Below are 13,204 nucleotides of genomic sequence, written 5' to 3'. Positions count from 1 at the left end.
GATGGTACAGGACCCCCACTGTCCTGGCGGCTATGTTTCCCGGTCACAGCCCTTTGTGCTGGAGATGCGGTGAACAAGCCGGCACGTTACTACATATCTTTTGGGAATGCCCTCAACTGGCCCATTTCTGGAGACAGGTTCTCAATATCATTTATGACCTCACGGCTATTGATCTCCAGAACAACCCAGCTGCGATCTTCCTCAATCTGACCCCACTCTCGAGCAAGAAGTACCATAAATCTCTCTTAAAACATCTTCTGAGTGGGGCCAGGGCATGTATACCTAGCATGTGGAAACAGCAGGCCGCTCCACTGGTGTCTCACTGGTTTGCAAGAGTTTGCGACATCTACCGTATGGAACAGCTCACATCAGCGTTAGGCGACAGGGAGGAAGAGCACACTGCTCGTTGGTTGTCGTTGGTTGTCTTGGAGCCCCCCATCCCCTTCTCCTGCCCATTTGCTCCCCCCTCTTTCCCTACCCCCTAACTCCCAAGTATAATTAAAATACATGATGATTGCAAGGATCTTTTCGTTTTGTTCCCTCGATTTCCCAGCCAGGGGTTGGCGGCCCTCGGGGTGGTCCCGGCTGAGCTCTTTGACCAATAGAATGAAGGTGACCGATGTTAGAGGCCCCTCAGTCTGGGCCTTGAGGGGGATCGCCCCGCGGACTGCCCTGGTTTATAAGTAGACACTGGGGTGCCAGATCATTAGAGTGGGATAATGTGGTGGCCTAGCCACGGCTGGGGCTGCTGCTGACATAAGTTGTTAGGTTTCCCCCGGTCCCCCACGAAGTATTAACTATGTATTTTTGTTAACCTGGAAAACTGAGGGATCTATGTCTTTTACAGTTTGTCTCTGTATTACCTGCAATCCGTAAATAAAGAATTAAAAAAAAAAAAGACACTAACCAGACCAGATTCTTCTATGGCACCTGGTCTTCCCAGGGAGTCTCCCATCCAGGTACTAACCAGGCCTGACGCTGCTTAGCCTCTGAAATCAGACGACATCGGGTGCTTTCAGGTTGATGTGGCCGTAAGCGTTCTCTTCAAGACACGCCCAACCCTCTTGACAAATGCCAAGATGGTCGTCTTGAGAAACAAGCAAAAAACAACATAAAAAGAAGCCTATGGGCTTACAGCGGACCTTAAAAGATGGGACCCACTAGCTCTGTCATGGTTCGGACGCTGTAATGTGTTGAAGATGAACGCGAGGCCACGACTTCTGTATCTACTACAAGCCTTACCTATCAAAATACCCCAGACTTTCTTTCATGCGGTTCGCTCAAACTTTATCAAGTTCCTCTGGCGCGGAAAACATATGCGTATTGGTAGGGCAATGCTATTGTGACCGAAATTGCGGGGAGGTATTGGCTTCCCGGACCCTGCTCTATATTACACAGCGACGCACATGACACCGGTGGTTGACTGGTGCCGGTGTTCTGCCATATACTGTCCGGCCATGATATAGTGTCCGCGTCCGGAGCAGACGAAGCTTCGGAAAATCTCCGAAGCTGAACGGCGCCTGCGCGGTGAGTGGAGGTGGTAGCCCCACCATCCAAGCGGACATAGGGTTGTGAATATTAGAGGGTCCCTCGCAGGCGGGCTCGGCTCTTTTATATTCTTACTCTATGTCCACTTGGATAGTGGGGATAGAACCTGGACTCAGTGCGCAGGCGCCGTTCATGCTCGGCAATTTTCTGAATCTGTGTTGCTGTGTACTGCGCATGCGCAGTACACAGCGGACACTATCCGATGGGGGACCATATGTGATAAGACACCGGCATGGGGAACTGAAGCTATGGGTCAAGCTAGAGCAGGAGATGGCGCGGGTTCCACTGGCTGGTCTGCCTTGGGCGGGGAGGCCATTGGAGCCCTGTGTGACTACTCACCCGTTAATTGGCCCCTCGCTCGCCGAGATGGATAGTTTTTTTCACCTTTCCCACCTGACTAACTTCCCTTCTCCTATGACCCCAATTATTGGACATCCTAGATTCCCTCCGGGCCTGTCTGACCAGGCCTTTACCAGGCAAGCCCCGAAAGGGCTTCTGAGAGCAGCCCTATTTCTTGGACCCACGGGCTTGATTCCCATGGGGACCATACTGCTAGAGCAAGTACCTGTTGCATTGAATAGCTGGAGAGCTAGACAGCTAATCCATTTCCTCGGATCACTACCTAACCATTCGTTCTTCTCTAGACAGTTCCACCCCTTTGAGGAACTTTGCCTGGATGATGGCCCAATTCGTGGTTCCCTCTCTAGGTCCTACCAAATCCTGACAGACGCACAATCCTCCACGGATCCACCCTTCCTAGCTAAATGGAAAAGGGACTTACAAACTACATTCTCCAAACCACAGAAGGACAGAATACTCTTTTTCGCCCATAAGTCGTCACTCTGCAGTAAATATCAGGAGATCTCATTTAAGCTGATCACACGCTGGTATCGTACACCGGTGGTGTTGGCCAAAATATTCCCCGGTCAATCTGACCGCTGCTGTCGCTGTGGGCAACAGACTGGCACCATTCTCCACATTTTCTGGGAATGCCCTAAATTACAAACATTCTGGCAGCCTGTCCTGAGACTCATCCACAAGTTCACAGACATTTCCTTAGCCAATGATCCCGCAGCAGTTCTTCTCAATCTAACTCCTATGTCGAGAAAGCGTTATCATAAGTCCTTACTTAAACATCTCCTCAATGCAGCTAGGGCCTGCATCCCAAGTCAGTGGAAAGAGCAATCTGCTCCAATGGTGACCCAGTGGTTCGCAAGGGTAAATGATATTGAACGAATGGAAGACCTGACTGCCACAATGAGGGATAAAACAGAGGAGCATGGGAACAGATGGTTCTACTGGACCCAGTTTCGCTTTTCGGAAGAATACCTCCGTGAGACATGGTAAGCTCATGGTGATCGTTGGAGATCGCTGTTCCAAATGTTGGACAGCTGATGAGCTGGTGAGCCGAGCGCGTCTCTTGCTCCCTGGGAGGGGACCCCACCCTATCCACTCTACCCACGACACCCCCTTACCCCTTCTTTACCTTTTCTGCCATTTCCTTCCCCAATCTTCTCTTTCCCCTTCTCCCTCCTTTCAGTTCTACTATTTCCCTTCTTAACTCAAAAAAGGGAAAAGAAAATGGTATGTTCCAACCCCATTTGACTACTACACAATACTCTTCCCCTATCTATGGATATCTAAACTCTTCGAGGGTAGCAGGGCTAGTATCAATACTATTTTAAGTGATAGAGGATCCCAACGAGATGGAGCTTTAATCTCATCTTGATATGACCGCAAAGCTGTACACGTGCTATTCTCCTCAGACTTCTTACCATTGGCTCTGATATCCATGCAATATGATCGATTGTTTGTAACTATTTGTATCACACATTCTGTGAAGTTGCCTTTGCATTGTATGTCGCATACTACTAAATAAAAAAAAAAAAAAAAACAGAAGCCTATGGCACCTGGTATTCCCAGGCGGTCTCCCATCCAGGTACTAACCAGGCCCGACACTGTTTAGCATCCGAGATCAGACGAGATTGGGCGCTTTCAGGGTGATGGGGCCGTAGGTGATCTCTTCGGGCACTCTCAACCCTCTTGACAAATGCCAAGATGGTCACCTTGGGAAACAAGTGAAAAAAAAACAGGTCAATGTCAACAACATAAAAAGAAGAATACGGCACCTGGTATTCCAACGCCATCTCCCATCCAGGTACTAACTAGGCCCAACCCTTCTTAGCCTCAGAAAAGAGAAGAGATAGGGCTCTTTCAGGGTGATGCTGCTGTAAGCGATCTCTTTGGGCACTCTCAACCCTCTTGACAAATGCCAAGATGGTCACCTTGGGAAACAAGCAAAAAAAAGAAAATGAATCAACGCCAACAACATAAAAAGAAGCCTACAATAACTGGTAATCCCAGGTGGTCTCCCATCCAGGTACTAACCAGGCCCGACTCTTCTTAGCCTCCAAGATAAGACGAGATTGGGTGCTTTCAGAGTGATGTGGCCATAGGCAATCTCTTCAGGCACTCTCAACCCTCTTGACAAACACCAAGATGGTCACTTTGGGAAATAAGCGAGAAAAAAAACAGGTCGGGCGCTGTAATGCATTCAAAATGATGGCCCTCCCTCGGATCTTATACATGTTCCAGACATTACCGATCCGGTTACCCCCAATTTTTTTCAGACAACTGCAGGTGCTGCTCCGGGACTTTATTTGGGCGCGCAAACCGCCCAGAGCCCGTTTGCAATTGCTTGCCAGACCAAAGGACAAGGGGGGTCTGGGTCTCCCAGATCTCAGACAATACTACAGAGTGACTCTGCTAGCGAGAGTCGTTGATTGGCATTGTAATGGCCCACACAAGCAGTGGGTGGAGATGGAGATTGAGGATGGATCCATTCCCCTATTGACCTCCCCGTGGCTCCTGTCCTCCCTACCAAAAGACCTCAGAGGTCACCCCGTAGTGGGAGCTACGTTGGCTGTTGTGCGGAGGTTGTTCCGCTGCACACACATTGCTCCCCTGCCATCACCAATGACTCCGGTTATAGGTAATCCAGACTTCCCACCGGGATTTACCAACAAGAAACTGCGACAGTTGACAGTGGTGGGGAAACAGCGTCTGGGAGAGGTGTGGCCCACGGGAGGGCTCCCGACCACGCAAACTGTCGCCGAGCTTTCTGACCCTCCGCTTGACTTGTTTAGTGCTTATCAACTTCGTCACTTTCTTCTGGCCATACAAAGGGCCCCCTACACTCCTAGAGACCTGACACCCTATGAATCCATCTGTCACAAAAGGGAACCTGTGCGACACACCCTCTCCCTCCTGTACAACCTATTGAGTAGTCAGGAGGAGGAGTCAACCCCCACCATTTATCCACAAATGGGAGAGGGACTTTGGCATCACATTTACCCCACAACAGATAGGGAAGATCCTGACCTTAGTACATAAAGCTTCCATTGCAAACCAATATCACGATACAAGATAGTCTCACGCTGGTATAGAGTCCCATACCTTCTGAATAAAATGGATAGATCGATCCCGGATGTTTGTTGGAGGTGAAATTCAGATATGGGGACCATGGGACACCTTTTCTGGGCATGCCCGACCTTGAGGAACTTTTGGGTTCCCAGTAGTGTGCCTTCTACACTTGACCGAACAGCCTGTTCGAAAATACAAAAAAACCCTCACGATGCACCTCCTGAATGCCGCCCGGGCCTGCATTCCCGCACTGTGGAGGCAGCCTCAGCCCCCATCCAAGGTGCTGTGGTATTCCAAAGTCAATCATATTCTCCGGATGGAAGAATTGACCGCCACCCTTCACAACACTGAAGAGGCATTTAGTGTTACATGGAGGCCCTGGAGGTATTTTACTGTTACGCGAGACTACATTCGGGAGGTGAGCAGTGCCTCCGTCCCAGAAAACGACTGAACATCTAACGTTTACCTACGTAGGCCATGTCTGCCCTGGGTGGCATTCCCCCCTCCCTTTTTGTCTTTATTTTTCTTTTTTTTCCCCGTCGCCATCCCCCCACCTCCTCTCTCTCCGTCTTTGCACTCTCTTCTTCCCCCGTCCTCCCTTTTGACTATGCCTTGTCTCCTTACTAGCCTTCGGGACCCAGAAGAACCCCAGGGTTCTGGACATGACCGGCTCATATTTTACTCTGGTTCACGTAGGTCATGATAAGCTGGCTCGCTGTGGTCCCAGTTGTTCTCCATGATTACATTTGTCCGAGCGGAGTTGCACTAGTTATACTGTACTACATGTCGGAGGTGGGGTTTCTCTATTTTCTGCATGAAACTGTAGGACTCCCCTCTGAGAACCCAGAGTTATTTGGCTGCCTATTTTTTGTTAGCATGTAATTGTGACCCTGGGTCATGCTGTATGGTTGACTGTTATATTTATGTTGTTCTACTTAATAAAAGAATAATAAAAATTAAAAAAATAAGTCAATGTCAACAACTTAAAACTAAAGCCTATGGCATCGAGAAATCCCAGGCGGTCTCCCATCCATGTACTAACCATGTCCCAACCCTGCTTAGCCTCTGAGATCAAATGCACGCTCAACCCTCTTGACAAACGCCAAGATGGTCACCTTGGGAAACAAACAAAAAAAACAAGTCAACGCCAACAACATAAAAAGAAGCCTGCGGCATCTGGAAAACCCAGGCGGTCTCCCATCCAGGTACAAACCAGGCCCAACCCTGCTTAGCCTCTGAGACCAAACGAGATTGGGCGCTTTCAGGGTGTTGTGCCCGTAGGCAATTTCTTTGTGCACTCTCAACCCTCTTGACAAATGCCAAGATGGTCACCTTGGGAAACAAGGGAAAAAAAACAGGTCAAAGCCAACAACATAAAAAGAAGCCTACGGCATCTGGAATTCCCAGGCGATCTCCCAATCAAGACACTAACCAGGCCAGATCCTTCTATGTCACCTGGTCTTCCCAGGCAGTCTCCCATCCAGGTACTAACCAGGCCTGATGCTGCTAAGCCTCTGAAATCAGACGAGATCGGGTGCTTTCAGGGTGATGTGGCCGTAAGCGTTCTCTTCAAGACACGCCCAACCCTCTTGACAAACGCCAAGATGGTCGCCTTGAGAAACAAGCGAAAAAAACAGTTCAAAGCCAACAACAAAAAAAGAAGCCTATGGCACCTGGTATTTCCAGGCGGTCTCCCATCCAGGTACTAACCAGGCCCGACACTGTTTAGCCTCTGAGATCAGATGAGATTGGGCGCTTTCAGGGTGATGGGGCCGTAGATGATCTCTTTGGGCACTTTCAACCCTCTTGTTAAACGCCAAGATGGTCACCTTGGGAAACAAGCGAAAATAAACAGGTCAAAGCCAACAACATAAAAAGAAGCCTACGGCACCTGGTATTCACAGATGGTCTCCCATACAGGTATTAACCAGGCCGTACACTGCTAGGCCTCCGAGATCAGATGAGATTGTGCGCTTTCAGGGTCAACGCCAACAACATAGACCCTGGCGGTCTCCCATCTGACCCAGACCCTGCTTAGCCTCTGAGATCGGGCGCTTTCAGGGTGATGTGACCTCAGGCAAACGCTTTGGGACATACTCAAAACTCTTGACTGATGCTAAAATGGTCACCTTGGGAAACAAGCGAAAGAAAAACAGGTCAAAGCCAACAATATAAAAAGATTCCTACGGACCCTGCTTAGCCTCTGAGATCAGATGAGATCGGGCGCTTTCAGGGGAATGTGGCCGTAGGAGATTTCTTTGGGCTCTCTCAGCCCTCTTGACAAATGTCAAGATGATCACCTTGGGAAACAAGCGGAAAAAAAAAAACATGTCAACGCCAACAACATAAAAAGAATCCTACGGCACCTGGTATTCCCAGTTGGTCTCCCATCCAGTTACTAATCAGGCCCGACAATGCTTAGCCTCCAAGATCAGACAAGATCAGGCACTTTCAAGGTGATGGGGCCATAGGCGATCTCTTCGGGCACTCTCAACCATCTTGACAAACGCCAACATGGTCATCTTGGGAAACAAGCGAAAAAAAACAAGTCATTGCCAACATTGGAGGCTAAGCAGGGTTGGGCAATCAGTTTCCTTGCCTGAAATAGGCATCTCAGAACTGCCATCTGGCTACTTCCCGGGTTTCCAACTCCTTCAACTAATCCCAGGAGACAATACTTCGCCTCCATCCTGGTGGAGGTTCCAACCACCCGATCAATGGTTCCTGTCACCTCTGTCCAGTAGTGGATCAATTTTGGGCCTCTCCAAAACATGTGCATCATGCCTCCCCCCATGTTCCCGCACCGGGGGCAACTTGCGTCCGGCCGTTCGGCCAAACTGAAAAAGTTTACGAGGAGCATAATAGGTTCTATATAATAAGAACAGATGTGACATCCTGTGTGAGGAGAGCCACAATTCACCACAGGCAGGATTCCTGTGGCCAATTATAGCTCGGGGGGTTTAGTACACACCCCACACTATATAAGGCCGCCAGCACGGCGGCCTTGTATAGTGTGTTGCGGTGGTCAGGGAAAGAGGACGATAGGCAGGGACAGTGTCTTTACTGCTTGGGAACCTAGCACTGTTACAGTGGGTGTTATGTGCCTCCTGCACAGTACACACCTGAAGCTACCCTTTATTACTGGTGTTCAATTTCTGCAATACATGCATCTGCAGTGCAGAAGTTAGAGTCGGTGTTGTGTGCCTCCTGCACAGTATACACCTTATTGCTGGTGTTCTGTTTCTGTAATACTGTTACAGTGCTAGGGTGTACAGAGAAGCTGGTATATATAGAAGACTACAGCATACAGAAGAAAGGCTAGTGAATACAGAATACAGGTTTCGTGTATGTAGATAGGCTTGAGTATACAGAGATGCTAGAGTAAACAGTGAGGCTGGGGTACACAGAGAGGCTAGTTTAAAGACAAATACAAAGATGTTAGTGTATATAGAGAGGTTAGTGTATAGAGAGAGTCGAGTGTATACAGAAAGGACAGTGCATATAGAGAAGCTAGTGTATACAGAAAGGGTATACATGAAAGCTGACATTCTATACAGAAGACTGGGTAGTGTATACAGAGAGAGTCTAGTGGGTACAGAAGACAGGCTGGTGTATTCTAGCTAGTTTTTACAGTCTAGTGTATACAGAAGACATAGAGTTTAGTGTATTCAGAGAGTCTAGTGTATACAGTCGGCGAGTGTATACATAAGACTGGCTAGTTTACACAGTGTTTACAGAGATGCAAGGGTGTACAGAGAAGCTGGTATATATAGAAGACTACAGCATACAGAAGAAAGGCTAGTTAATACAGAATACAGAAGACTCGTGTAGGCTTGAGTATACAGAGATGCTAGAGTAAACAGTGAGGCTGGGGTACACAGAGAGGCTAATTTAAAGAGAGGCTAGTATATACAAAGATGTTAGTGTATATAGAGAGGTTAATGTATAGAGAGGGTCGAGAGTATACAGAAAGGACAGTGCATATAGAGAAACTAGTGTATACAGAAGACAGGCTTGGGTATACATCCAAGCTGACAGTGTATACAGAAGACTGGGTAGTGTATACAGAGATTCTAGTGGGTACAGAAGACAGGCTGGTGTATTCTATCTAGTGTTTACAGTCTAGTGTATACAGAAGACAGGCTGTGGTATACAGAGGGTTTAGTGTATTACAGAGATGCAAGGGTGTACAGAGAAGCTAGTATATATAGAAGACTACAGCATACAGAAGAAAGGCTAGTGAATACAGAATAAAGGCTGGCTTTTACGGAGAGGCTACCACTACGGAGATGCAGAACAATACCTAGGGTATATTAGAGAGGCTAGATTATACAGAGAGGCTAGTGCATAGAGTGAAGCTATTGTATATATAAGCCTGGTTAGTGTATACAGAGAAGCTAGTGTGTACAGAAGAAAGGCTAGACAGGCTATAAAGAGAGACAAGTTTTAATAGAAGACAGTTTGGGGTATACAGAGATGCTAGTTTATACAGAGAGACTAATGTATACAGAAGACAGGCTAGGGCATACAGAAGACAGAAGACGGGCTAGTGTATTCAGAACATAGGCTAGTGTATATCGAAGACAGGCTATTGTATGCAGAAGACCGGCTAGTGTAAACATGCTGGTGTATATAGAGAGGCTAGTGAATTTAGAGGGTAGGCTAAGTGATAACAGAAGACAATCTGGGCTATACAGAGACATTTCATCATTTCATCTAGCTCACATCTCTAATGGAGTTTGTCTCATTGCCATGTTATGCCTTTTCATTCTTATGCTAAATATAGATCACGACACGATTTTAATCATCCACATCAAGCATGCAATAAAACTATCATACATCAAAATAAACCATGTACTCTTTTGCTCTATTTTGCATATTTGTACCGGGACTGTGAGTATGTGACAGTCCTGACACACCATCCTGACTTATTTTTCTTTATTTCTTATTAGAAATGGAGAGTACTATCTCAAAATCCGCTTAAATCTATTCACTTCCATGAGTTCTACCTCTAATTGTACCTTAATGCAAAATGTTCACAAAACCATCCATTTGCTACCAGACATGCTGCACATACTAAGAGTAATGTAACTATCGCTCTCTAACGATGTAAACAGTTTTATTGCTTTTCTGACATTGACCGAGTATCTCTGACATTAACTGAGTATGCACTATGATCTTAATAATAATAATAATAATAATAGGATTGTGTAATGCAAAGATCAACTAGTCTAATATAAGCTTTCTCATTGGTACCGGCATATCCTTTAAATTTAGACTAACGCAACTATTTCTCGGCCATTTTCAAGCTAAGTTTTCAATCTCTTACCTTTGAACAGCGATACTTCCTCCCTACAATATTAAGCCATTTAAATGTCCTATTGGTCGCCTATATTATACAAGAGTTATACAACTCTTTGAAAAGCCTATATGTAGAGAATAAAACTAGTCTTACATCTTAATAAAACAGTTTTATTGCTCAACCAGTATCAGCTGTCATGACAATAGACAATAGAGTCAAACGTTTCCACTGTTTGACTCTATTTTCTGTATTACTTCTTTTTCTCCACCTTATCTGTCACAGTTAAAACACAGTGACAAAACATTTCTTTTTACCGCAGCAAAATGTGAGAAAAGCAGTATAAGCCGTCTTTCTGCCATATGCAACCATCTCTCGCTACCTCTATGCGATAGGATTCTCTTTCCAGTGGAAACGGAAAACAGTCAGTGTAAGCCGTCTTCGTGCGTAACAAAATTAGTGGAACGATTTACACGTTGGAATTTGCAAACTACGTCAATTTACTGTTAAATAGAGTACATTTGCATTTATCCTTGACTTTGCAACTATCCCTTGATCCCTTTTGTGTATTCACTTTATCTCGACCTATATATAATGCCTCAATATTTTCCTAATTTGTTTTGCTATACTTATTATTATATTATAGAGATTACTATCTCTAAATCATTGTAAACCTAACCATAGTTATAATGTCTACAGCTAATTTTACGTTAAAGCAAAATTCACACAAAACCATCTTTTTAAAACCTTTACACATTAAGAGTAATGCAACCATCTCTCGCTACCTCTATGCAATAGGATTCTCTTTCCAGTGGAAACGGAAAACAGTCAGTGTAAGCCGTCTTCGTGCGCAGCAAAATTAATGGAACGATTTACACGTTGGAATTTGCAAGCTACGTCAATTTACTGTTAAATAGAGTACCTTTGCATTTATCCCTTGACTTTGCTACTATCCCTTGATCCCTTTTGTGTATTCACTATATCTCGACCTATACATACTGCCTCAAAATTTTCCTAATTTGTTTTGCTATACTTATTATTATTATTTTATAGAGATTACTATCTCTAAATCATTGTAACAAGTTATAATGTCTACAGCTAATTTTACGTTAAAGCAAAAGTCACACAAAACCATCTTTTTAAAACCTTTTACACACTGCACATTAAGATTAATGCAACCATCTCTCGCTACCTCTATGCAATAGGATTCTCTTTCTGACTCTATTTTGTGTATTACTTCTTCTCCACATTAACTGTCACACTGATAACCATTTGTAACACATAACACTTGCAACACATTTTTTAAGAGCGGCAAAATGTGAGAAAAGCAGTGGGACGGTTTACTTGATTGAGAAGTGGTTGCAGTAGCAAAGCATAGGAATACAGTTTGATTACATTAATAACACATAATGCAACTATTTTACATTCATTTTACATTCACATCCTAATGTAAGCTGTCTATCACTATTAATGTTCATGGTTACTGATACATTATGCCGATGACCAGTGGAAACGGAAAACAGTCAGTGTAAGCCGTCTTCGTGCGTAACATAATTAATGGAACGATTTACACGTTGGAATTTTCAAGCTACGTCAATTTACTCTTAAATACCCTTTAGCTGCTTAGCTCACACTTTGCTGTATGTAGCCGCGTTTACATGTAAGTAACCAATGGGGATTGACATTTCATGTCCATCTCACATCTCTAATGCAATTTGTCTCTTTGCCATGTCATACTTTGCCAGTTATTATACTTTCTCATCCGATAGAAACCTAGGCGTTGCTGATATTTCATGATTACAGCAATCATCTCATCTAATTGCTATTCCGACATTCTGCCTTGGTATTACTTTGCAATGCTCTATTGAACAATGTAAAGGTAAGCTAGATATTTTGTGTATTTCCAGTTAAACTCGACCTGTATATACTGTCTCAATATTATCCTTTCTAATTTTGCTAAATTCGATTATAGAGTTTGCTATGTCTAAATCCAGGTTACCTACTCCCCTTTATTACGTATACTGCTAATTTTAGGATACTACAAAACCATCTTATTGCTTCTTTACACGCTGCACATGTTAAGAGTAATGCAATGCTACCGTGAACAGTTTAATTACTCGTCTCACAGTAACTGGTATCTCTCTGCTTTAGGAAACTGAATTTGTACTAGAACGATCACTCATCTAATATCAGTCCACTCAGTGCTACCGGGATAACTTTTAAATTTAGAGTAATGAAATGATTTCTCAGTTTTTTTGGAGCTACTGCAACTATCGCTTCCGATCTCATTTCGACTGCAATACTTAATCTCTGCTATTGCAGAATATTTAGCTGCTGACACGTAATTAACTTGATTGATAAAAACCTACACACGTTGTTGCTGTTATTTCATGTATTTCCACTTAAACTCGTTATAGTTATTTTGCTATATTTATTACTAGTATAAACAGATTACTATCTCTAAATCCTGGTAAGCCAGCTCACACTAAACCATCTAATTTCTACCTTACACGCAGCACATATTAACATATTAACATTTAGCCGGTATAGTGAAATAGTAAACGAAATGTGTAGATCACTCATCTAATATCGTCTTTTCAGTGCTACCGGAACAACTTTTAAATTTAGAGTAATGCAACGATTTCTCAGATTTATGAAACTACTGCAACTAACGCTTTGGATCTCTTTCCTGATAAATTACGCTCTGCAATATTAAGCCATGTAAATTGTCCTATTGGTCTGCTAACAATGCTATGTATAATAATACAAATCTTTTAAAAGCAATATCGTCTCACTGCAATACTTACACTCTGCATAATATATATGAATAATGCGAATAATGCTAATAATAAAGTCGTGTAAAACTCGGCTATAAGTAGAGAATAAAACTATCTTACATCAAAATAAACCATGTACTGCCAAACCAATAACGGC

At 44.3% G+C, this 13,204-nt stretch overlaps 4 pseudogenes; all 4 read right to left on the bottom strand.

The window, feature by feature from the left end:
• Positions 1-3,446: 3,446 nt before the first annotated feature.
• On the bottom strand, positions 3,447-3,565 carry LOC143937315 (5S ribosomal RNA; annotated as a pseudogene).
• A 322-nt stretch (positions 3,566-3,887) lies between these two features.
• LOC143936731 (5S ribosomal RNA) lies at positions 3,888-4,006 on the bottom strand (annotated as a pseudogene).
• Positions 4,007-6,632: 2,626 nt separating this feature from the next.
• On the bottom strand, positions 6,633-6,751 carry LOC143936628 (5S ribosomal RNA; annotated as a pseudogene).
• Positions 6,752-7,325: 574 nt separating this feature from the next.
• On the bottom strand, positions 7,326-7,444 carry LOC143937218 (5S ribosomal RNA; annotated as a pseudogene).
• Between the last annotated feature and the right edge of the window lie 5,760 nt (positions 7,445-13,204).

The sequence above is a fragment of the Lithobates pipiens genome, unplaced genomic scaffold (assembly GCF_037356315.1).
Source record: "Lithobates pipiens isolate NorthernLeopardFrog02 unplaced genomic scaffold, aLitPip1_a1.2 Scaffold_28, whole genome shotgun sequence".
In the NCBI taxonomy this organism is placed as follows: domain Eukaryota; kingdom Metazoa; phylum Chordata; class Amphibia; order Anura; family Ranidae; genus Lithobates; species Lithobates pipiens.
Note: the sequence above shows the minus strand (reverse complement) of the source record. Positions and strands in the feature narration are given on the sequence as shown.